At 44.1% G+C, this 25,720-nt stretch overlaps 1 long non-coding RNA gene across 1 annotated transcript in view; it reads right to left on the bottom strand.

The window, feature by feature from the left end:
• Positions 1-5,296: 5,296 nt before the first annotated feature.
• The window catches only part of LOC139158898 (uncharacterized), a 31,234-nt gene continuing 10,810 nt past the window's right edge, over positions 5,297-25,720 (bottom strand). The window contains exons 2-3 of the long non-coding RNA XR_011557765.1: positions 24,799-24,913; positions 5,297-5,350 (exon numbers count right to left, since the gene is read on the bottom strand). This is a non-coding gene — a long non-coding RNA (uncharacterized lncRNA). The remainder of the gene's footprint in view (positions 5,351-24,798; positions 24,914-25,720) is intronic.

The raw sequence follows: 25,720 nt of genomic DNA on the forward strand, positions 1-25,720 counted from the left end.
GACTTAGCTCATCTCCAACGTGCATGTGTGTGTCGGCCAGCTGATTTTTGGCTCTCACAGAGGCTCTGAGAGGGTGTTTTTGGCTTTCAGAGAGCCTCTGGGAGTTGGGGAGGCCATTTTTATTTTACCCTCTCCCAGCGTCAGGAAAGGTGGGGAGGGCGAAACATGAGCCTACTGGGCCACCAGAAGTTGGGAAACACGCCGTTTTCAGCTTCCGGAGGATAGGGGAAGCTGTTTTCACCCTCCCCAGCCATTGAATTATGGGTGTGAGCACTCGTGCATGTGCAATAGTGCACGTGCACGCTCTTTTGGTGAAAGAGGGAGGGAGAAAGAGAAATAGAGAGAAAGGGAGGGAGGAAGAGAGAAAAAGAGAGGGAAAGGGGGAGAGAGAGAGAAAAAAGAAAGGGAGAGAGAGAGAGGAAGGAAGGGAGAGAAAAAGAGAGGAAGGGAAGGAGGGAGAAAAATGAATGGGAGGGAGAGAGGAAAAGGAAGGGAGGAAGAGAGAGAAAAAGAAAGAGAGGGAGAGAGAGAGGGAGAAATAGAATTTTTTTTTTTGCTCCATGTAGACTAAATTTTTAATAAAGCCCATCCCCCATCAATGGTGTCCCACTTTACCAATGTTAAAATCTGGTCACCTTTCAGAACAAAGCTTAGGGAAGTCTGCAAGATTGCAGTGCTTGTGCTCTTTAATGCTTATTCTCGTATAAAGGGGCACAATCCCAAAATGAAATAAATGAACCAATTTTCCCCCCCATTCCCTATTGCTAAGGCGTCGAAATAACTTCTGGCCAATTTAGTTAATTAGGTCTATTTTACAGACTGTTTAATCTCACTAGGCATACAGTACATTTGGTTGTATTTATTCTAGACTAGCTACAACTCAAAACACATTGAGCAATATCGACTACATTTGGCTAGGTGGTAATGGAAGAGATGGAAACATTATTTCAGTTTTAAGTCAAGCATGCATTTATCTAAATGTACATTGGAATCTGAGAGCCATTTATCCATTATTTGTGAATTTATAGTTCTGGAGAGACAGACAATGGAACTGAATTCTTAAAAAATGCAAAACAGTGACATTACAAAAAATCTCAACAACATATTTAAATGAAAACTAGACAAAACCCTCAGAATTCATTGCCTGAACACAGGCAAAATGGTTCTTCCTATACAGTATATTATTTGAGAAACATAGCTAATTCGCAATTGTCATTTGTGACATCCTTTAGAGATTTTGAATAACCAGTAAAAAAACAAAAACAGAAATATCTACCTTTTAAGTCACAAAGGTGTTTTTTTCCCTGCCCAAAATGTCAACTAAACTATGTTTTTTCTTGAGGAAGATTTTTTTTTCCTTGAAGAATCAGATATTTCGCTTCTCACCCAAGAAGCTTCATCAGTTCTGGTAGAATGGGTGAGGGGGATGGAAGAAACATAGAAACATAGAAGACTGACGGCAGAAAAAGACCTCATGGTCCATCTAGTCTGCCCTTATACTATTTTTTGTATTTTATCTTAAGATGGATATATGTTTATCCCAGGCATGTTTAAATTCAGTTACTGTGGATTTATCTACCATGTCTGCTGGAAGTTTGTTCCAAGGATCTACTACTCTTTCAGTGAAATAATATTTTCTCACGTTGCTTTTGATCTTTCCCCCTACTAACTTCAGATTGTGTCCCCTTGTTCTTGTGTTCACTTTCCTATTAAAAACACTTCCCTCCTGGACCTTATTTAACCCTTTAATATATTTAAATGTTTCGATCATGTCCTCCCTTTTCCTTCTGTCCTCCAGACTATACAGATTGAGTTCATTAAGTCTTTCCTGATACGTTTTATGCTTAAGACCTTCCACCATTCTTGTAGCCCGTCTTTGGACCTGTTCAATTTTGTCAATATCTTTTTGTAGGTGAGGTCTCCAGAACTGAACACAGTATTCCAAATGTGGTCTCACCAGCGCTCTATATAAGGGGATCACAATCTCCATCTTCCTGCTTGTTATACCTTTAGCTATGCAGCCAAGCATCCTACTTGCTTTCCCTACCGCCTGACTGCACTGTTCACCCATTTTGAGACTGTCAGAAATCACTACCCTTAAATCCTTTTCTTTTGAAGTATTTGCTAACACAGAACTGCCAATACAATACTCAGATTGAGGATTCCTTTTCCCCATATTTCTTTGCAGTCATCTGAATGTTTTTTTAAATTTCCTAGTGATCACTTTCATTACTTCCAAAGTAGGCTGCTGGGAATGTGATGATGATGATGATATTAACCATTCAGTTGTGTCCGACTCCTAACAATCCTATAGACCAGGTCTCTCCACTTCCTCTGATCTTGCATTGCTTCTTAGAGTTTTTTTACGCTGTGGCTGGGGGTCAACTTTGATATTGTGTCTTTGATGGCCTGGTTTACTTTTACCGTTTACTCTTCCCAACATAATTGCTTCCTCTAGTGAATTGCCCGATATGACATGGCCAAAGTAAGCGAGACCCAGTTTTGTGATTTTGCTGAGAATGTAAGGGTAAGTAAATATTAAGAGGTTGGCCTCAATATTTGAAGAACATCATCAATGGGATTCTAGAATGAGGTGGCTTTATTTCTTGCTCTCCTTTCATTTGCCATGCTCAGGATAGTCCTTCTGCCTTGTAAAATTCAGTGTTTGACTGCCTGCTGGACTGAAAAGATTTACTTTTTAAAAACCTTTAATGTACTAACCAGAGCCAGAATTTGCCTTTTTTTTGCCAGTCCTATCATGTTGCTATCCTAAGGGGTAACGATTGCATTATGACTTAATAACATGCTTTTTTCCTTGATTAATTCCTATAATAATCCCAGCATCTGGCTGCGTGAAACAGAGGATAAATACTTTTTCTGACAGAATTCCCATAAGCTAAATTCCTTTCAACCTGAGACTTCGACTAATTCTTTTAAAATCTTTATTGGTTAAATAAATGCCATTCTCTTTTAAGGGAAATTAATGGACTTCTCCAGTGGAACAAAAATTCATAATAGCTAAAACAACCTGACTTAAACCAATTTCTATCAAGAAAATTGGAATTACAATTGATTGTGAATTCTGGGAGTTATAATCCCAACACAAAGGTTAGGATTCTTCCTTCCTTCCTTCCTTCCTTCCTTCCTTCCTTCCTTCCTTCCTTCCTTCCTTCCTTCCTTCCTTCCTTCCTTCTCTTCAACCAGAGGAAGAATTTATTTATTTGTGACTTTCAAACCTGTCAATAAAATATCTTTATTAAAAATGATAGTTATATGAGGGAATTGAAAATTAGGAAAAGATAATTTTTTAAAAAGGAGGCATTTAAAATGACTAAATATGATTTTGAAAATAAAATATATCTATCATTATGGCTTCATTATGTCACATTAGTATAATTGTTTATGTTTTGCTTAATAAGCCACAATTGGTTGGATTTAGCAGGATCTAAAACAGGGGTCCCCAACCCTCATCCTGGGGGTCCCCAATGCCCAGGCTGAAGACCAGTTGGGCAAGTGGTGGGTGAGAGTATGAAGCTTCATTTGCACATGTTTGTGTAAAAGTGCAGATAAAGCGTATAAATGTTGGCGGGACAAAACTGCACTCTTTCAGGTTTCTTTGTTAAAAGACCAAGAACTGCTTCCTACTTAAATTAGATCTCCATTTTTAGGAAAGAACCAACCATCAAACAAACAAAACAGCATTTTTGCTATTGAAGTTGAAGCTCTCTTTTTATATTTCCTTCAATTTTTATTTTTCTTTCCAAACAAGTGCTTCTTAAAGTGCTTCCCAAGCGTCTCATTAAAACAGAAAAGGAGAAAAAGGAGAAAAATCTGCCCTGGTCTTGGATTTATAATAAGTTCCTGCTGTACAGTCATTCTAATTTTGTGGCCACATTTATGAAAAGAACACCACCTAATTAAACACAGTGTTGAAATGAGTACTTGAAACAGACTTTGATCTTGATGAATTTGCTGTTACAAGTGATCATTTGATTTAAAGAATACTGCCTTATTTTTAGCAAGTTTGTCAGAGTTTAGTATGTCTTTGTATGAATATGCTTTGGGAACATGGGCACAATCCAGACACTTTCAAATTTTATTAATGTCTAGGAGAAACATTTTCAAATTCAATAAAGTATTTCATTGCTTATTATTTGGTAAGGTCTTTCAACTCACACACCCCCCCTCAATGGACTGCTGTTCTGGGGAAAACTGGGGAAGTGACTTTTATGTGCATTGTCTCAAATTCCAGAGAACAAAGTGAAATATAAATAAATAAATAAATAAATAAATAAATAAATAAATAAATAAATAAATAAATAAATAATATATTTCCCCATTGGGGAGTCAATTTCCTTGAAGCCAATATTGAAATATTTAATATTAGTGTTAAGTATGTATTTAAATGTAATATTCTGAATGAATGAACAGTACTTGATTAATTATGCATCATTAAGTTGGTGACAATTCTTAGTCATCACATTGGTGCTCTCCAGGAAATCTGACCCTAACTTGATCTTTCAAATCTTCCAATGGTATGCTCATCACCACTGTAATTGAGTAGTGATGGACGAACCGAACCCTCACAATTCGGGTCCGTACTGAATTTTGTGGTGTTTGGTATGCTGAACATGAACCCGAAATTTTTTCAAACTTCGGGCAAAGTTCGAGGTCATGTTCGGCGTTCGGAGCTTTGACGTCACCGGCAGGTTGCTAAGGATGCCAAGGTGATCACTTCCTGGATTCCATGGAATCCAGGAAGTTATCACCTTGGCGTCCTTAGCAACCTGCCGGTGATGTCAAAGCTCCGCTCCCGGAATCTCTTCGTGGGAGGGATTCCCCGTTTGGGTTCGGTTTTGGTTCGGGTTTGCCCAAATTTTGCATAAAGTTCGTCCGAACTTGCCGAACCCAAACACCGTTGGGTTCGTCCATCACTATAACTGAGTCCATCCATCTTGCTCTTGGTTGTCTTCTTCTCTTTCCTTTCACTCTTCCCAACTTTAGACCCTTCTTCAAAGAGATAGTCTAATGTGCCCCAAATTGGTTATAAGCATGGATTTATTTATTGATATCCAAAATTTATATACCTTAATAAAGAGCTTGATTTTATTTTCTTCTGAAACATTATTAAGGAAGGATCTGACCTCACCTGGAGTCAGGAGCAATTTGTTACAGAGGCAATGGAACTACTACTCATTGGTCAATCTTTGGATCACCAACTCCTTGATTACTTATTTAACAGTCAGCCTTTTTTAATTCAAGACATTCTTTTTTTTCTAGGATATTATCCGAGTACCCAATAAACATCAATAAACAAGATGCAGGCCATACTCCAGGTCTGGGGAACAATCTGTTTCAAAAGAAAAAAAATAGGAACTTTAGATACTTTGAAAACTAGCCAGAGGAGCATAGGTACAACAAAGAGAATATGCAACATTATCCACATTTGGGATTTTTTAGTTCACTATTGATAGATCACTTGCCTATTGGACATAACTGGTGAAAATGGTGAAAAATAACAACAACTGAAAGTTGGAGATCAACTAAAGATCCAATCTCCCCTCTTCAGATACATTCCATCAATCAGTTACAATGGACAATGCTGTCAACCTCAAAAATAGTGTTGGTATGTTTTTCAGAAAAGCACTTAAAGAGAAATGTGAACAAATGAAAACAAGATTATACTTAAGGAGCAAATTCAGTATAGCATAAAGTCAAGCAGCCTAAAGCTCTACTCCTAACTTTAAGCATATTTTTATCATACTTCCATACAGCTTCTGAACCTACAGCTCAGCAATGAAAATTTGTTTTATAAACTCTGCTTTTATCAATAGCTTATCAATAGTTTATCAATAGCTTGGAAGAGTTTTTTTAAACTTTTCATCATAAATACGGATCTGTGTCCCTTATGCTAGCAACAAATTTAGTCCAATGATTTTTGGTCCTTTGTGTACACCTTATTGAAAAAGTTCTTAGTTGCAATACAGTGGTCCCTCGATCATCGCGAGGGTTCCGTTCCAGGACCCCTCGCGATGATCGATTTTTCGCGAAGTAGCGGTGCGGAAGTAAAACCACCATCTGCGCATGCGCAGATGGTGTTTTTACTTCCACCGCAGCAGCGAGGAGCCGAAGATTGGAGTTTCCCCGCCGCCTCGCTGCTGCTGCTTATCCGCGCGCGCCGCCGGGGCTTCCCCCACCCACCCGGTTGGTGTTGTTGCTTCCCAGCTGGGAAGCGGGCCCCACGCGCGCGCCGCCGGGGCTTCCCCCACCCACCCGGTTAGTGTTGTTGCTTCCCAGCTGGGAAGCGGGCCTCGCGCGCATGCCGCCGGGGCTTCCCCCACCCACCCGGTTGGTATTGTTGCTTCCCAGCTGGGAAGCGGGCCTCGCGCGCGCGCCGCCGGGGCTTCCCCCACCCACCCGGTTGGTATTGTTGCTTCCCAGCTGGGAAGCGGGCCCCGCGCGCGCGCCGCCGGGGCTTCCCCCACCCACCCGGTTGGTATTGTTGCTTCCCAGCTGGGAAGCGGGCCCCGCGCGCGCGCCGCCGGGGCTTCCCCCACCCACCCGGTTGGTATTGTTGCTTCCCAGCTGGGAAGCGGGCCTCGCGCGCGCGCCGCCGGGGCTTCCCCCACCCACCCGGTTGGTATTGTTGCTTCCCAGCTGGGAAGCGGGCCTCGCGCGTGCGCCGCCGGGGCTTCCCCCACCCACCCGGTTGGTGTTGTTGCTTCCCAGCTGGGAAGCGGGCCCCGCGCGCGCGCCCACGCCGTTGCTCGCGCCACTTACCGGGGCAAGAGGGGGAAGACCCAGGGGAAGCCGCTCAGCCCGGTGGGGAAACTCCACCATCTACGCATGCGTGGCCATAGAAAAAAAGGGCACGCATGCGCAGATGGTGTTGTTTACTTCCGGGTTGAAAACTCGCGATATAGCGTTTAGCGAACATCGAGATCGCGAAACTCGAGGGATCACTGTACTCACATAGCCCCATATTCATTCTTTTTTCATATGATCTGAGACTTGGAGGGGGGAAAAAACAGCTATGCACATTGCTAATCATTTGTTTGCCAGAAAAATTATTTTTTCCCCTTGAGTTTAAAAAAATTAACCCGTTTGAATCAAATTCTCACAGAGGATCATAATATTGATAAAAACACACCCATTATCCAAGCCTTGGCATTTAAAAATGAAAACAAATAACCTATACATACCGCCATCTATAACACCGTCACCAGCCTAGGACTTGAACAATTAGTATCAAACAACACCAGACTCAACAACTGTCTCGATCTCATAATCTGCAACAGCAAAAGTGCTATCTATGGACTGCACATAAAAGAACCCTTCTCCAACAGCGACCACAGCACGATCAACTTCAACCTCAACCTACATCATCTAAACACTCACCTGAAGTATGCCGCGCCTAAGTACAATTTCAGGAAAGCCAACTATGAACTCATAGACGCCAATCTCTCATTTATTAATTGGCAATCCTTGTTCTCTAAATGCATCACCATTGATGACCTCTACAACCTGTTCTTACACCAAATTAATAGACTTATAGATCTGCATGTTCCACTCACCTCTCCTAGAAGAAAACGAAAAAATAACGTACCAGTATCGATAAAGAAACTACAAACCAAAAAAAGATCCCTCTGGCATAGAAACAAAAAAGGCCCAGTAACCAACTTTAAAAGCCGCTACAGAAGCATATGCCAACAAATAAAAGTAGAATGTCTCAACTATCACAATGAACAAGAGGAAAACCTCCTACGCACCAAATCTAACCGTGCCTTCTACAACTTCGTCAACAACAAACTTAACGACTCCAGACCTATTCCACCTCTCGTAGGACCCAACAACAAAGAATACCATGATGACCCATCCAAAGCTAACCTCTTCAACTCCTTTTTTGGATCTGTTTTTGTTAACAGTATCGGCTCATCCCCCTTCTTCGCAAATCGCATTCCAAACTCATTAAAAAACCTAACCCAAATCACCTTCACCATAGACTACGTTGAAAAAGCAATCCGTGACCTCAAACCTTCCCTATCTGTCGGACCAGACGGTCTTTGTGCTTACTTCATAAGAAAACTTTCTTCTGCCATAGCTGAACCCCTAAGCATTATCTTCCAAAAATCCTTCAGGACCAGCACTCTCCCCAAGCTGTGGTCAAAAGCAGTAGTCATCCCCATTTTCAAAAAAGGAGACCCATCACTAGTTGACAACTACAGACCAATATCACTATGCTGCGTCCCTTGTAAAATCATGGAATCAATTATAAACCGATCAATCACCATTTACGTAGAATCTAATAACCTACTATCAAAAAAACAATTTGGATTCAGAAAGAAACTATCCTGCAACCTACAACTACTTCACTGCAAAAACATCTGGACTAACCACCTTGATCAAGGAAAATCCATTGATGCAATTTATATTGACTTCTGCAAAGCCTTTGTCTCAGTAGTTCACGACAAACTTCTCCTAAAACTCAAATCCTATGTCATCTCAGGACTCCTCCACAACTGGATTACTGCATTCCTGTCAAACAGGCAACAAGTTATCAAAATCGGAAGCGCCATTTCCACCCCAGTCCCTGTCATAAGCGGCGTTCCCCAAGGCAGCGTACTAGGTCCTACTCTTTTCATCCTATACATCAATGACCTCTGTGATAATATTGCAAGCAACTGTGTGCTTTTTGCTTCCAGAGTTGTTAACTTGATTCTACGTAGCTTCTGCTCTGGCAACCTCACACTACTGACTAGAGCCTACAAAACCTATGCCAGACCCATTCTCGAATACAGCTCATCTGTCTGGAACCCACACCACATCTCAGACATCAACACTCTCGAAAACGTCCAAAGATATTTCACCAGAAGAGCACTTCACTCCTCCACTCGAAACAGAATACCCTACGAAAACAGACTAACTATCCTGGGTCTAGAAAGCCTAGAACTGCGGCACTTAAAACATGATTTAAGTATTGCCCACAAGATCATATGCTGCAACGTCCTTCCGGTCAACGACTACTTCAGCTTCAACCGCAACAACACAAGAGCACTCAACAGATTCAAACTTAATATTAACCGCTCCAAACTTGACTGTAAAAAATACGACTTCAACAATCGAGTTGTCGAAGCGTGGAACTCATTACCGGACTCAATAGTGTCAACTCCCAACCCCCAACATTTCTCCCTTAAACTCTCCACAATTGACCTCTCCAGATTCCTAAGAGGCCAGTAAGGGGCGTACATAAGTGCACTGATGTGCCTATCGTCCCCTGTCCAATTGTCTTACCTTACCTTATCTATCTATCTATCTATCTATCTATCTATCTATCTATCTATCTATCTATCTTTCTATCTATCTATCTATCTATCTATCTATCTACATATATATATCTATCTACATATATATACATACATATATCATATATATTCTCTCCTTATTTCTTATATCATATATATCCATCATATATCCATCCTAAGATAAAATACAGAAAATAGTATAAGGGCAGACTAGATGGACCATGAGGTCTTTTTCTGCCGTCAGACTTCTATGTTTCTATGTTTCTATCCTCTTTTTCCTTCTATCTTTATATATATTACCTAATGCCTACTCTCTTCCATATGTATTGTATATTAGACAAAAAATAAAAATAAAAAATAAAAATAAAGTAGTTAAGGAAAAGGTAGAAAAATAAAGCAACAGAATTTTCATTTCATTTTACTTAAAGCTGAAGGGCCCCACAAAATGAAATCCTAAATAGGTTAAGTACTATAAAAAAATTGCACTCATAAAAAGGTTAAATTCCTTGGCAAACCAGAGAAGTGAGTCTGGAAAGGATCATTTACCGTAACTGCGGTCTTTTAAAAATTATAAGCAAGCAAATTATGATTCAGTGTGAGGTCATTATATCTACTCTTCCTAGTAACTGTGTATGAGTGGCTGTCTTGTTTGAGTAAGATTAAGTCAGCTACCACTTCAGGTCAGAGTTATAGTCCTCAGAGCTGCTGTCCATTGGTGCAGAGGGAAACACTTCGCAAATGGCTGAAGCACCTGATTTTTCAAATCTATTTGTTTTTTAATCCGTTCAGAGCAGCAGCATGATAAAAGCTTCTAGAGTTGTTAACCTGATCCTACTCAGCCTCTGCTCAGGCAATCTCACACTACTCACAAGAGCCTACAAAACTTTTGCCAGACCCATCCTAGACTACTGCTCATCTGTCTGGAACCCATACCACATCTCAGACAGCAACACCCTCGAAAATGTCCAAAGATATTTCACCAGAAGAGCCCTTCACTCCTCCACTCGAAACAGAATATCCTACGAAAATAGACTAACAATCCTGGGCCTAGAAAGCCTAGAATTACGGCGCCTAAAACACGATTTGAGTATTGCCCACAAGATCATATGCTGCAACGTCCTACCGGTCAATGACTACTTCAGCTTCAACCGCAACAACACAAGAGCACGCAACAAATTCAAACTTAATACGAACCGCTCCAAACTTGACTGTAAAAAATATGATTTCAACAATCGAGTTATCGAAGCGTGGAACTCATTACTTGACTCAATTGTGTCAACCCCTAACCCCCAACATTTCTCCCTTAGACTCTCCACGATTGACCTCTCCAGGTTCCTAAGAGGCCAGTAAGGGGCGTACATAAGTGCACTGGTGTGCCTTTCGTCCCCTGTCCAATTGTCTTTCCTTTCTTTCACCTATCATATATATTCTCTTCCTTTCATATATCCTCTCCTCTAAGTTCACTTTTACCCTTATATATATTACTACATGTCTATTTTTCTTCCTATGTAATTGTGTATTGGACAAATGAATAAATACAATAAATAAATAAAAGGCAGTGGGCAAGGGGACCAGGCTGTCTGCAAAGCTAATGTAATGTCAGAGTATATGTATGCAACCCAAACAAATGCAGAGCAATACATAAAACTTCAAGGGATAACCTATCATTTACACAAATTATTACCGGCACTGCAACTCCAAGGAAGTCTAGAAAAGTGCAGGTTAACCAAGGAATCAAGGCACTGTCTTTGTCTGCAAGCCCATCATTTGAAAGACATAATAAAAGGACAAACAGGCTGTTGGAGATATACAGGATTTTTTCTTTTATTTTGCATAAGTCTTAATAAAAGAGGGGACAACCTTTAGCCACATCTGCTTGCTTCATGTTGCATAGAGCTGAGTATGTTTAATGTGATAAACGTGAGATTTTATTTATTTAATGTACTTATCAAATTTATACAGCCAGTTTGGTTTAGTGATTAAGGGGCTGTCCCAAAAAACAGGAAAATGTGAGTTTTAATCCACCATAGACATGAAAGTGACTGGCCACTTTCTCTCAGATGAACCTCACAGACTGTTGTGAGGAAAATAGGAGAAGGAAGGAAAAATTGCTGCATTGAGTTATTTATAAAAATAATAAAACATAATAAAATAAACTAAATAAAAAAATATATCTCCAGGACCGCCTTCTGCCGCACGAATCCCAGCGACCGATTAGGTCCCACAGAGTGGGCCTTCTCCGGGTCCCGTCAACTAAACAATGTCGTTTGGCGGGACCCAGGGGAAGAGCCTTCTCTGTGGCGGCCCCAGCCCTCTGGAACCAACTCCCTCCAGAGATCAGAATTGCCCCCACCCTCCTTGCCTTTCATAAGCTCCTTAAAACCCACCTCTGCCATCAGGCATGGGGGAACTGAGATGTTCTTTTCCCCTGGGCCTCTACAGTTTATGCATGGTATGTCACTATGTATGTGTGGTTTTTATAATAAGGGTTTTTAGTTGTTTATTATTGGATTGCTACATATTGTTTTTATCACTGTTGTTAGCCGCCCCAAGTCCACGGAGAGGGGCGGCATACAAATCCAATAAATAAATAAATAGATAGATAGATAGATAGATAGATAGATAGATAGATAGATAGATAGATAGATAGATAGATAGATAGATGTCCATCTCACTAGAAGTGACTCTGGCCAATCCAGAGCTTTCTCAGTTAGAAGTGGGTCTCCAATAATCAATTGTGAGGTGTAAGATGTTTATTTCCAAGGATTTTGGAATTCTCTCATGCTTTTGATTTGAAAAGGAGAGAAATAGTAAATGAGAAAGAGAGACCAAAAGTGGGGATGTTATTATTCCACCATTAGTGGGAAACCCACTCCCAATGTACCCTTCCAAAGGTAAATATTCAAAATCTTGCTGAAGCAATCTAGCATATTTTCTCCAAATGCAAATCATTCAGCAAAGAAGGATTCAAATTGCAAAGGATAATGTTTCAAATGAGATGGTTGTCAGCCTTGTTCAAAATTGTCCCTCTTTTTCCCCCACTCCTGTCTAGTGGGCTGCACAGGGATCCTTTCAGAAACCAACACTGTTTAAAAGCTATTGTCCCGATCACTTTCAGACACTTACACATGTGCAAAAATGCAAAGAAAACCAAAATACAGAAACTAGAACTTCTTGCTTGACCATGAATAAATGAAGGTTTAACTGAGAGCTACTTTGCTGCCCCGAGAGTTACTTAGTAACTTAGTTACTTAGTAACCCGAGTCTAATAAATTATTATTATTATTATTATTATTATTATTATTATTATTATTATTATTATGTCAGTACAACACAGCAAACGAGATCACTATGCTGGATTTCGTATTTCATCACCAGTCGGGCGCTTCCCAAGCACCTAGGACTGCGTGATGTAGCGGCGAATTATGTTTGCCGATCCCAGTAAAGCAGCCTTTTGCAATTGACAGATGGAGATTTTGTCAATTCCAATGGTTTTCAAATGTCAGCTGAGATCCTTTGGTACTGCGCCCAGCGTGCCAAGTACCACTGGGACCACTTTCACTGGCTTATGCCAGAGTCATTGCAGCTCGATTTTTAGATCTTCGTATTTCACTAATTTCTCTAGCTGCTTCTCCTCAATTCTGCTGTCTCCTGGGATTGCGATGTCGATGATCCATACTTTCTTTTTCTCCGCGATCACAATGTCTGGTGTGTTATGCTTCAGAATTCGGTCAGTCTGAAGTCGGAAGTCCCACAGTAGTTTTGCTTGCTCATTTTTGACCACTTTTTTGGGCTTATGATCCCACCAGTTCTTTGCCACTGGTAAATGGTAGTTCCGGCACAAGTTCCAGTGGATCATCTGTGCCACAGCATCATGTCTATGCCTGTAGTCAGTCTGTGCAATATTATTATTATTATTATTATTATTATTATTATTATTATTATTATTATTATCAATGAAGTTTCTGACATAGGGAGAGGCTGTAATTTTTCAGAGTTGTTTAGCTTCAAACAGTTGATGCTGCTACAGACAGAAAAAGCTGCAACTTTGCAAACAAACTCTGGTTAGGTCTTTCCGTCTTGATCTTTCTCTGTTTTCTGGGCCTGAGTCTGCTCTAATAGTTGTGCTGTAATTAACGTAATAAGAAGGGCACAAACAATCCCCCATTGGGAGTCACTCTGAAGCACAGATGCCCTTTTGGCTTTCAGATGCCAAGTGAAGCTGGTTGGAGCTAAACCCTTACCGCAAAGAACAGGATGGCAGAAGGACCCTCACAAACTACGTGGAGAAATCTCAATTTATAGCCATGATCTTGGTGCCAGATTTACTGTTGTGAGAATGAGGGGACATCCTGTGATTGACTGAAAACAGACAGGCAAAAAAAAACCCCTCTCAAATCCCTCTGTTTATGTAAAAATTAAACTCCAAACCAAATAGCCAGATTTTCCCATTGGCTCTCCTAGAGGTGCCAGTCCAGCCCAGCTTTTCAGTGTCTCCTTTGGCCCTGCGCTCCAGGCTGCTGGCAGGCTTTTCTTCCTCCACGGTGGAGTTGCAGAAGGACAGAATCGCTTTTGAAACCAGCGATTCTTAGTTTCTTGGCTTCATCCTCTGCCAAACTGAGAAGCGTTGACGATCACAGTGACATCAGAAGTGAGCGAGAACAGTGTGGGGTCTGGGGAAAAATTGGCCAGCGATATATTTATACTCGTAATTAGATAAAAGCCATCCTGCTTGGATCTAACACAGAAATTCCAAGGGTCAATTTAAAGGCTCTGCTCTCCATAATGAATATTTCCCCTCCCTCCCTAAGTGTTTAATACTCCCCAGTCCAGGGTGTGTGATTTAAAAACCTCTTACGCTTTATCTGTACAATTTATTCCTTTCCTCAGGAGACACAGTGCAGGGCTTGCTATGTGACGTATTTTGATTTACTTACTTCAGCCATACTACGAGGCATGGGTTGAGACGCTCTGGTTTACTCACAGCATTACCTCATGAGATGTTTGGTCTGATTTAGACTGAAGGAGTTGTGTGAACCTAATCAACAGTGGTTTATTAAAAAATCCACTGTTATGGGTATTACCACTAGCCCTCTTATGGGTATTACTACATTGTAAATTTTACAAAGACATTAGGTCAATCTATATTGTCCTTCTAATAGATATGTTCCTTAGAAGGCCAGATAAATGTTACACAAACCTTTTCCTTCAGGATTTAAAACCATTTGCCCCCGGAGGCGGAGTAACGACGCTGAGACGTGAGTTGTGGATTAATTAAGAGTCATTTATTAATTAACATATTTAAATAACTTTAAATAAATTTAAATAAATAAATTTAAATAAATTTGCATAAATTTGCATAAACAAATTTGAATATTTAATTCCAAACAAACTAAGGACCTGCAGAGCAAAACTAATGGGGCGGAAATTCCTACCATAACATACTTAGGCAACATTGGGCAATGACTCCATGCTGATCCAGGTGAAGGTACCACCATCACCTGGATCCTAGCCACGCTTCGCGTGTGGGAGGAGATCACCCTCCAATCCCCGTGGGACATTGGATCCGGTGATTCCCCATGGACATCCTCTCTCCAATCCCCGACGTTGTTAAACCTCTGGTTCCTGGAGAGAGGCGGTCCATCACCCTTTAATGATGCCCTGAAAGGAGCATGCGCAGTTGCATCTAAATGCCCATTTCCGCCCCAAACCTGCCAACCCCAATGACCAAAGGGAGGCCTATTTAAATAAATGCACCGCGCCCCCTAACCAATCCAATCCGCACCCGTCAGTGTGGAATAGGCGAAAAAACGGCCGCCTCTAAAGGGGAGGCCGCAAAAAATTCCTATTCGGCCCCGAGGCGACCTCAGGAGGACACACTGGTGATAGCGGAGGGTGGGCGGGTGTTTGCAAACAGAAAAACAGCAATGGGAGCCGCTTTTGCAGATCGCCCTTTAAATAGGGCGATCTGCTGGCCCGCCTCAAGTTGCCAGCAACGCGCTCTGATTGGCGCGTTGCCAGAACCCGAACTTCCGGTTTCAGCCGAGACCGGAAGTTCGCAGCTAAAATAGCTGCCTCATCGCCTCCCCCGCCCCTGAGGCAACTCCGGCCGACGGAGAAACCGTTGGCCGGGTATTTGCCCCCGGAGGCGGAGTAACGACGCTGAGACGTGAGTTGTGGATTAATTAAGAGTCATTTATTAATTAACATATTTAAATAACTTTAAATAAATTTAAATAAATAAATTTAAATAAATTTGCATAAATTTGCATAAACAAATTTGAATATTTAATTCCAAACAAACTAAGGACCTGCAGAGCAAAACTAACGGGGCGGAAATTCCTACCATAACATACTTAGGCAACATTGGGCAATGACTCCATGCTGATCCAGGTGAAGGTACCACCATCACCTGGATCCTAGCCACGCTTCGCGTGTGGGAGGAGATCACCCTCCAATCCCCGTGGGACATTGGATCCGGTGATTCCCCATGGACATCCTCTCTCCAATCCCCGACGTTGTTAAACCTCTGGTTCCTGGAGAGAGGCGGTCCATCACCCTTTAATGATGCCCTGAAAGGAGCATGCGCAGTTGCATCTAAATGCCCATTTCCGCCCCAAACCTGCCACGGAGGGGGGGTCAGATCTCAATCTTGGCCCCCCCGACCCCCACCCAGCCTCCTACACCAATTCCTGGAGGCACCTCTGCAGGTCCGACAGGAAAATGGCGTTCCCCTCCTCTGAGAGGTGAACGCCGTCGGCTCGGTAGAGCCGGGGGTTCCAAATTTTATGTGGGGATGCTTCACTACACCCCCCCCCAACTCCCTAACCACCTTACCAATGGCCTGGTTGACCCACAACCTGGCCTAGCTAACGGCTTTGGGTGAAACAGCATCCCGCCAAACAAGTCTGGGAAGGATCTCAGACCGAACCAGACGTGTGCCTGGATACGCGGCTGCGATGGCCCGAAGGTCTTCGCGAGCCTGGATGCTCACCGACAAGCCGCTCAACACGCCAAGATAGTTGCCCCCGAGGTGGATCACCAACAACTCGGGGGCTCCCTTGGCACAACACCGTTCAAAAAACAGGGGGCAGAGCCCCACCCAGCGCATTCCCCTTCGGCCCATCCGAACAACGTCCACCGTCGAGCCCAGGGAAAGCGTGATCCGACAGGGGACCGTGAGGCAAAACGGCCGGCCCAAAACACGAAACTGTGGCCCATGAGCCAAACTGCGGGCCGGGAACCAACAACAGCTGAAAAGACAAACAGAGAATTAAAGCAGCCAAAACGGGTCCCTATCGGGAGGGCCTGACGTATGTACGAAAGGCCGCCGATCTCCAACGGCCTATGGCCATAATATGGCGATCCGTCAGACCAGCGTTGGCGGCTGCGGTAGCCGCCCTATATGAAACAGTGGGTGCCGAACCTAGCAGTGTCCGCGCCCCCCAGCTCCAGGGCCCACATAGTAACCGCCCATAATTGGTACATAGTTAAGGGGCCCTTCCAATGACAAAATAAAAATCCCGGGTGTTCCCCCCCGATTAGCGCAAAAGGCGGTTAGGGCCGACACCGGGCACACTGCACCATCCGACGTTGGTGCCAAAACAATCTCCACACCGCGACCACCTGGTCCCTTGGACTGTCGCAGACGTATGGAGACCCTACTAACTTGTAGCTGCACGTCGCTCCGCTGGAGCGCGCGCATGCTATTGTCCCGAACAGAGCTGGCTAACACTTCACTCACCCGAAAAGCCCCAAGGGCGTAGCCGCTGCCGCGTGGAAAAGGCAGGCATCATAGTGTGAAGTGCACAGCCTGACCCACGCTTGGCTTAGGGCCGACAGCTGGAATATGGATAAGGGCTGCCGGGCATCAGCCGCCGGTGTCGGCCGTTCCCGGGAACACCCTTCTAACATACGCCTAACCCGAAAGTCACTACACGTGTCAGGGAACCCTTGAGCTTTGGCGATAAACGCTAAGCCCGCCAACTTGCCCCTAATGGTTTTCACGGTCAGACCACGTTGGAGCTGCAAGCATCACCCCGAAGCCCAGGGAAACCGAGGCGTCGGAGTGCAATTGCAAGTCTGCTTGGAGAAGCAAATCTTGCTTTTGAGTGTGCGCTCCATGTAAAAAAAAAAAAAACCTCCCTCAAAGCAGAAACCCAGGAGATCGAAATCGTCGGGGTGTATGGGCAGGAGCCTAAAAGCGGACTTCATGTCGCTCCTGCCCATGAGCGCCCCGACCCCACAAGCCCGAACCATAGCTACTGCCGCGTCGAACGAGGCGTAGCAGACCGAACACAGTTCCTCCGGTATGAAGTCGTTCACCGACTCCCCCCGGGGAAAAGAAAGATGGTGAATCAAACCAACTCACCCCGTGCCTTCTTGGGTACCACCCCAAGGGGGGGATACCCTCAAAGTCGGGATGGGAGGGGAGGGAAAGGGGCCCAGGACCCTCCCCCATCTACTTCCTTCTTAATCTTTATCCTAACCAACTCCTCGTAACCCTGAAGGGACCTCAAATTCTTGGCCATAAAGGCCCTAGGGGGACCCTGATACGGAATTCTAAAGCCTTACTAAAGCCCCGCAGGATAGCGGCTGCCCTATGTGGCGGTCGGTATCCCCGCAAGAGTTCAGCCAGGGGCTTAAGCCTGACCGGACTGGGGCCCTTGAGTCGCAGGAACTGCGGGCTTGTTCTCGTCCCTGCCGTTCCTGTTTCTCCCGGGACGCGGGCACATGTGCGTGGCGTGGGAACCCCCGCACTTCCCGCAGGCATGCCGGAACTTACAGGAGGAGCGAGTGCAAGAGCCCTTGGCGCCGTACTCGAAACAAAGCGGGGTGGTTCGAACACCCTGCCCCGCAACCGTGCGGGGCGCAGCCGGCTCCTCCTCCATCAAATGACCACTATCGGTCCTTTGGCCCGACCCGCTCTTGCGGGTCGCCTGAAACCATAGATCGGGAACTTCCCGATCCCAGGGCAGAGAAGGGTCAAACGCCACCCTCATGCGGAATGACTCGTCGTAAGTCTGCCAGGCATCCCCATTGACCTCGAAGTGTGCCATGGCAATGAGGTCAATGTACTTAAGGAGCGCAGTGGCCCTGCCCGGCTCCTTCTGTATGACAACCGTGGCGTATGTCAAAAAGGCGTAAAGCCAAGAACGGAACGACCTAGGTACCTTGACCTTTTTGGCCCGGTCGGTACGGGCCTCCTCATCCCTTTCCTTCTTGGGAACTTCCCTATTCAAAAGGGTGTAGAGATCAATGTATTCCCCCCTCCAAATCTTATCTCGTATTGAGGGGTGTAAATGATACCCCAAAGGGGTCGAGGGAAGGCCCGTAGGAAGCGCCCCCACGGCGGCTGCCATGGGGTCAGTCGAGGTGGCCACACTGTTATTGGCCAACCCCACCGAAGATACGGCCGCCGGAAGGCTGGCCAATCCAGGCAGAACCACAGAACCACCCATCCCAGTGGGGGCCACCTGGACCCCGGTCACCCCAGTCGTGCCAATCAAAGATCCCGTGGTCACCACTGGCGCCCCGGCTGGAGCTAAAGCCGGCGGTGCGGTCGGCCCCCATACCTGGGAGCAGACCGCAGGCGTGCTGGACCCCAAAGGAGGGCCCAAGCCAGCCGTTCCCGCCGGGGGGGTTAGGGTGGGTAACCCCTGAACAACCGGCGTGGGTGCGAAGGAAAGAGACTCACCCCTGCCATCCAATGGGACCCCAAGGGCCCCCGCTGCAGAACTGGCATCCCGCACCACAGGGTCGAACTGGTCCGGAGCTTCTTGCGCGTGCGCAGTAGCCGGAGGGGCCCCCAACGCTGCAGAGGGCCCGGAACCCCCGCGTGCCCCGAAGGCGGCTTCCCAGCGGGCGTCCATGCGGTCCAGGCGATCTAAGAGAGCAGAAAGAGCTTGAGCAGATACCACCGCTCCCTGGCCCTGAGGGGCCTGGGCGGCAGGCGGGGGCGGCGCTTGGGGGGTAGGAACTACGGCCCCAGCCTCCCTAGCCCTGACAGAGGGGACCCTGGCCCTTCTAGGGCGAGGGCCCTGTGGAGCCTGCTTGGCTACACGCTTCCTGGGGCCCATACTAAACAGGCCACCCAAGCACAAACCCAAATATAAAAAACAAGCCCCCAAAAATGGGCCTATTCCCCTAGCCCCCCGGATGGGAGGTCTAGAGGTCCTAAAAACCTGGGGCAAAGCCCACCAAGGGAAAAAACCCCCCCAAAAATAAAAACTCACCAAGGGGTGGCCACTAAGGGAGCCCAGGGGCGTAGGGAACCTGGTTCAGCCCACCTAACCCCAGCACCCCCAAAACAAGGCCCCTTGGCCCAAAAAACCCAAAAAACCCCTGTGCCCCACACTAAAGAAAAAAGGGGGGGGTCGTCACCCTGCAGAGGGTGCTAGGCTGGGGTGGGTGGGCTAGCTTACCACCCCCCCAGGGGAAGAGGCCTACTACACCCCCTTAAACCCCTGGCACCAGCCTTTCCCAGACAAAGTAAAAGTTTCCCAAGCAAATAATCAAAATCCCATCCCAGACTCAGAGGTAAAAGCCCCAGAATCCTAATGCCACCGGGTGAGGTCTTTGGGCCCGGCTGCCACCTGTCCCCACCCCCCAGGAGAGTAGGCTACCCTACCCTCCGCTGCCAAATAAACAGAAAAGAGTCAGGGGCAGCAAGCCCCTAACTCGAAACCTGTCGAGGCCTCGATAGACCCCGTCCTCGTTGAAGGCGATCCGCTGCAGCCGCCGCCGATCGCCGCGTCAAGAAGCCTGTTTGCAAACTGTTTTGTTTGCAAACAGAAAAACAGCAATGGGAGCCGCTTTTGCAGATCGCCCTTTAAATAGGGCGATCTGCTGGCCCGCCTCAAGTTGCCAGCAACGCGCTCTGATTGGCGCGTTGCCAGAACCCGAACTTCCGGTTTCAGCCGAGACCGGAAGTTCGCAGCTAAAATAGCTGCCTCATCGCCTCCCCCGCCCCTGAGGCAACTCCGGCCGACGGAGAAACCGTTGGCCGGGTATTTATTATGTGCGTGATAGCCATATTTTGTGTTGTTGTGATAAAAGCAAGACACTGGTCAAAGGTCAAAGACATACTTATTCTGTTGTAAAATATTACTTGATTTGATAGACATTTTAAACGTTAACTTTAGGGGATATGTAGTTTTAATTTTTTTTATTTTGCACCAAGTAGTATCTTAGATTAATCACACACACACATATCTCGTAAGAATTGTATTAACATAGTGACAGAAGAGTGAATTTTATAGTCTATGATTTATTTTGCTAACTGTTAGTACATTATTGTATTTATTTTCTTCAGTCTGCTTTTATGTTTTTTGTTCTTTTAAATTTGGCTGGACACTGATTGTGTGTGTGTGTGTGTGTGAGAGAGAGAGAGAGAGAATAAACCACAGTTTAGCATTGTGTCTAAATCAGACTCCATATAACTAAAGCATATTACTACTCATTACTTGAGTAGATGATTTCATAGGTTCTAGGTTTATCAAAGTGTCCTTCAGCTATCTTTAACTAAGACACTGCAGGCCAAATCAGCCAGGGTATTCTGGTGGGTTGAGTCTAGGAGAAGAGCCCTCTTTCCCATTGCACCTGTCCTCTTGCACCTTGGAATGAGGTCATCTCCAACCCTCCTGAACTTCTGTAGGAGCTTAGACCAGTGTTTCCCAACCTTGCCAACTTGAAGATATTTGGACTTCAACTCCCAGAAAACTCTAAGTTGCCAAGGTTGGGAAACACGGGCTTAGACATCAGGTTCAGACAGATGGCTTGGGGCTCCAAGGGAGGGGCTTCATGATGGGAGTGGTTGATCGGTTAATAAGTGATCCCACTTCTCCCCTTCTCATCTTTTAGTTAGGGCTGAGCATTTAGATCTTTATAGTGTTTTATTTATATCGTCTATACATTTTGTATATGTTTAATCTTTTTTAATATTGTAAGATCCTCAGAGTTACCCAAAGTAATAAGATGGGTCGCCAATACATTTTATAAATAAATAAATAAGATGCAACAAAGATTGGTTCTTGGAATATCCTTTTTGAAGGCTATTTAGGAGGCTCATGCGTCCAGAATCTCTAGGAGTTACAGTTTTACTTTGCCTCCAAAAGGAAGACAGGGAGACAAAGCTGTCTTGTTAGGATTTGGTTAACACAAATATTGTATAATCCCAGAACACTGATGATGGTGGGCTGAAAAAAGAAGACGTTGACTTCTCTACTTGACCAACAGGAGATTTAACAGAATAACAGAGTTGGAAGGGACCCTAGAGACCTTCTAGTCCAATTCCCTGGTCAAGCAGGAATTCTTATGCCATTGAAGATGAGTGGCAGTCCAGTTTTATCTTAAAAGCCTCCACAGATGGAGCATCCATAACTTCTGAAGGCAAACTGTTCCACTGGTTAATTGTTCTCACTGTGATGAAATTTCTCCTCAAAACCAATTTCATTCAGTTCTTGGGTTGCAGAAGTAACAAGGATTCTTCTTTCCTTCACTCCACCTTAAAATGAACTGAAATGCAATAAAATCACCCAGCATTTATAATAGGGTAAAACTTCCTTTTCCAAAGCTGTCATTCCTCCAACATTACAAATCCCATTGAGATCTTGGAAGGTGATGCATTATCATGCTATCCACTTTGTAACCAGGGCCTTTTTTCAAAGCCTATAAATATTTTGGTCAATCACTGAAAGGGGAGCAATGAGTTCCAACAAAAATGTGTACTTTGAAGCTGCAGAAGATAGAACAATTTTAATAGCAATTCTATACTGCTATGTTTTTTTTCTCTTTCCATCAGAATGACCTATATTCCCTCAACCCTCAATTCCCTGCCTAGTTTCCAGGTGAAAGGGAGGCAGAAAGGGCCTTGAAGCTCAGAGGAAAGCAGAACAATAAGAGTTCCCTCCAATGGAGAAGCAGACCACCTACAAACTCTGCAGAGGTCCCCACTGCAAGGAACGACCATGCTAAAATGCATATTGGCTCAGTTCCTGAACTGAACTGCTGTTGTGGGATCGCAGAGGTCTAAACTGGCTTTTGAACTGGCATGCTGTCCTTCTGTGGAAGTGCCGTCAATTAGCCCAATTTTATGGGCTTCATAACTGAATAATAAATTGACCACATGAGTTGAGTTTACATAATGTGTTATGCTTAAAATGCAATTAGCAAGTTTGGGGCTCAAGTGATGAGTGAACACAAAGTGAGGCAGAAGTTGCTGTGTTAAAAGATGGGATGATGGAGAGAATTACCAAAGAATTAAGCATAGGATAGAACAGGGGTGTCAAACTCACATCATCATGGCGGTTTCATGTGTTGTATTGGGACTTTCTCCCTCTTTGTTAAACCGGGCATAGGCATGGCCAACATGTAATGCATCCAGCCTGCAGGGCATGAGTTTTACAGCCCTGGGATAGAACTTAGGTTATCTATAAGGTGCCAAGAATCTGCTGCTGTAACTACTTAAAACAAGTTGCATAATGCAAGAAATGTCAGTAGGAGTTGTTGACTCCTCAAGTCATTCAATAACTGAAATTCCAGGGGGAAATGGTTACAAAATAATAACAACGGGGTGATTTGGTTTCAGAAGGACTAGCATTCTGGTAGCAAATAAAAGAGAGGTAAAGTTTTTGGGTTCTGCTGACTGATTTAAGTTTCTAAGTTCCAAAATAAAATCACCTTTCCAATAATCTTTTTTTTTTTTAAAGCCATTCTCCCCACTGACTTATTCATTTATTATTTATTTATTTATTGGATTTGTATGCCGCCCCTCTCCGCAGACTCGGGGCGGCTAACAACAGTAACAAAAAAGTATATAACAATAATCCAATACTAAAAACAGTTTAAAATCCATTATATAAAAACCAATCATACATACAGACATACCATGCATAAAATTGTAAAGGCCTAGGGGGAAAGTGTATCTCAGTTCCCCCATGCCTGGAGGCAGAGGTGGGTTTTAAGCAGCTGACGAAAGGCAAGGAGGGTGGGGGCAATTCTAATCTCTGGGGGGAGTTGGTTCCAGAGGGCTAGGACACCACAGAGAAGGCTCTTCCCCTGGGTCCCGCCAAGCGACATTGTTTGGTTGACGGGACCCGGAGAAGACCCACTCTGTGGGCCCTAACTGGTCGCTGGGATTCATGCAGCAGAAGGCGCTCCCTGAGGTAATCTGGTCCGGTGCCATGAAGGGCTTTATAGGTCATAACCAACACTTTGAATTGTGACCGGAAACTGATCAGCAACCAATGCAGACTGCGGAGTGTTGGTGTAACATGGGCATATTTGGGAAAGCCCATGATTGCTCTCGCAGCTGCATTCCGCACGATGTGAAGTTTCCGAACACTTTTCAAAGGTAGCCCCATGTAGAAAGCGTTACAGTAGTCGAGCCTTGAGGTGATGAGGGCATGAGTGACTGTGAGCAGTGACTCTCGGTCCAAATAGGGTCGCAACTGGTGCACCAGGCGAACCTGGGCGAACGCCCCCCTCGCCACAGCTGAAAGGTGTTTCTCTAATGTGAGCTGTGGATCGAGGAGGATGCCCAAGTTGTGAACTCTCTCTGAGGGGGTCAATGATTCTCCCCCCAGGGTAATGGACGGATAGGAGGCAAGACCCACAGCCACTTTGTCTTGTCTGGGTTGAGTTTGAGTTTGTTGACACCCATCCAGGCCCCAACATCCTCCAGGCACCGGCACATCACTTCCACTGCTTCGTTGACTGGACATGGGGTGGAGATGTATAACTTCCATCCTACTAACTCAGCCCAGTGCTGTAACAATCTCACATTAGGAGCAAAAATTCTGGAAATTGATGGAAGTTGAATTGTTATGCTATATAAATAAAACTTTAAAAAAAGGAGCAAAAAGTAAAGAGAGGGAATGAAAGACGGCCTCTTCCCTTTTGCCTTTTGGCACCTGGGCTACTAATGTTGATGTTGCTGTATGAGAAATCTCCTATTTTCTCTTTTGGCCCAGAAGTGATGAATGAGCCTTCAGCAGTTGTGAGAAGGAAAAACAGTAATAGTAAGACAGCCTTAAACAATTAGGTTAATGCCTGCAGTACTGTGCATAGGGTTTCAATTTTAAACTATGCACTAAAATGTCATAAGCTACAGTAAGGTTTGTGGCCTGAGAATCTTCTTAGGAATCAGGCCTATTAGGGAAGGAGATGAAGTGAATGTAATGGTTAGATTAGAACATACAGTAAGTGGAAATTAGAAGGTACAAGCTAGGAAAGGAGGCTCTGAGTTAAATATTTCGGTTATTGTCAAAGTTGAATTTTTTAGAATTCATCTTTATTTAGTTATTAGATTTGTGTGCCATCTATCTCATTTATAGCTGACTTTTAAAGAACTGATATTTTCAAGTTGTTAACCAATATCAACACAACCAGAAGTTGTATTCTATTTTTGGAAGATTCCCCAGATGAATTGTAGATTACAAAAGTGATGATGGGTTTATTGAAGAATAATGTATGACTATCTCTATTTGGTACTTACCCTGCTTTCATTGAAGTGACTTGGAGTAGATTTCCAGAATGGGTATTAATGCTACCATGTAAACTCCTAAAAAATCCAATCCAAGACATTACAGAAGGAATTGTCCCACACTATGCTGTGAAAGAACAAATTTATTGAAGGTTATGGTGAATTGGGTAGATCAATCCATCTACGGTCCATTTTTATTAGGTAAGTTTGACTTTGTCATTCTGAATTTTTAAAATTAAAAACAACCTTCACACCTATTTTTCTAGAAAACCTTCTCTAATCCATCCACTTTATATTCAATGTTTGTAAATTGAAAATTGCACTCAAACATTCAGACCAGCATTTAAAGATTAGAGAGTCTAAGAAAGTTCTTTAGTTGTGAAAACACTTCTTTGGGGAGGGATGTTTTTGAAACAATACAAAAGGCACTCTTACTCATTGGAAAGAAAGTTCTGATAGGCTAAAAGAGAGAGAGAAAACAAATTAGAAACATTAATCAAAAAGATCTTGCTTCTCAAAATGTATACAGACACCAAAACACTGTTATCATTTCGACTGTACAATAGTCGAAAATGCTTTCAAAATGGCGACCTGCCATGTGCCTTGAAGCTCGCTTTATTCACACATAGCTGAACTCTTGCATAAACAAAAACAGCTCTTCAGATTGCTTTTGCCAAGTGGTGCTCTTCAGAAATCACAGAGTGATTATTTTTCCACCTCCATTTCCAAAGAAAAGGTTACGGCAATATTTTTGTTTTAACTTACAAGAGAACTACTCGGAACCATTTATTTAGAAACAATTACAATATGAGTGTATGTGAGGTTATTTGTGTAAAATATCTTGGAGTAAGTAAACATTCCTCAGCATGATTCAGGGGCTGAAAGAGAGGTACTGTTTCAATATTTCTTTGCCTCTTTGCTTCTCAGCCCTGGA

The sequence above is a fragment of the Erythrolamprus reginae genome, chromosome 2 (assembly GCF_031021105.1).
Source record: "Erythrolamprus reginae isolate rEryReg1 chromosome 2, rEryReg1.hap1, whole genome shotgun sequence".
Taxonomy (NCBI): Eukaryota; Metazoa; Chordata; class Lepidosauria; order Squamata; family Dipsadidae; genus Erythrolamprus; species Erythrolamprus reginae.